Source organism: Ailuropoda melanoleuca, chromosome 4 (genome assembly GCF_002007445.2).
Source record: "Ailuropoda melanoleuca isolate Jingjing chromosome 4, ASM200744v2, whole genome shotgun sequence".
NCBI classification, from domain to species: Eukaryota; Metazoa; Chordata; class Mammalia; order Carnivora; family Ursidae; genus Ailuropoda; species Ailuropoda melanoleuca.
This window is the reverse complement of record NC_048221.1, coordinates 20,486,271-20,487,084: the sequence shown is the minus strand read 5'-3', so window position 1 is coordinate 20,487,084 and position 814 is coordinate 20,486,271.

Here is an 814-nt window from a genome sequence, read left to right as displayed (position 1 = left end):
CCCTCAGGGAACAAAGAAGAGCAGGCTGGGAGATGCTCAGTACGCCCCCACCCCAAGGCCAGTCCCTGCCAGGCTGCCAACCAGGCCCACAAGCCTGGCGACCCACCCTAGCCAGATCCAGAAAAGCCTCCCAACTCCATCACAGCCTGGAACTCCACCCCCCTTTTCTGTTCTCCACCTCCCCCACAGCCTTGAAGTGTGTGGGCGGCTTGTTGCCCCAACAGGCTCCCTCCGCCCAAAGCCATGAAGACCCCTGAGGTTCCTAGGTCTTACACTTTCAGCCCAGAGTGACCACCTCACTTCCCCCGTGTCACGGCTCCACTCCTCCCCCATTCTGGTCTCTGCCTGACTCCCAAGGCCTTGGGGCTCCAGATTCCCCCTCATTTTTAAAGCAAATCTGAGCTGCGACCCCAACCCCCACCCCCAGTTCAAGGCCCCGCTCCCTCTTCTTCATGGCCTGCTGAACCCCGATGCCTTCCCCGATTCCTTCCATCAGAGACCCCTCCCCTCCCGGATCCCCTGTCACGTCCTCCCAGGCCGGCGCCCCTCCAGGCCTAGAGGATCTAGAAGGGCCTCCGCCTCATCTAGACTCCCGTCTTCCGCAGACCCCTTTATCTCCAGATCCTCCCCAACCCTAGCCTTCATTTCTGAAAGCGTACCCCTTCCCCAAGCTCCCACCCTGGGACCCACCCCAGGACCCTCTTCCCGGACCTGCGAAACCCATACCCCTTCCCCAGATTCCCCTCCTCGAAATCGAGGCCCCCGCTACCCCCTTCTCCCCGGTGACGGGGTCCAGATGCCCCCCAGCGCCCCC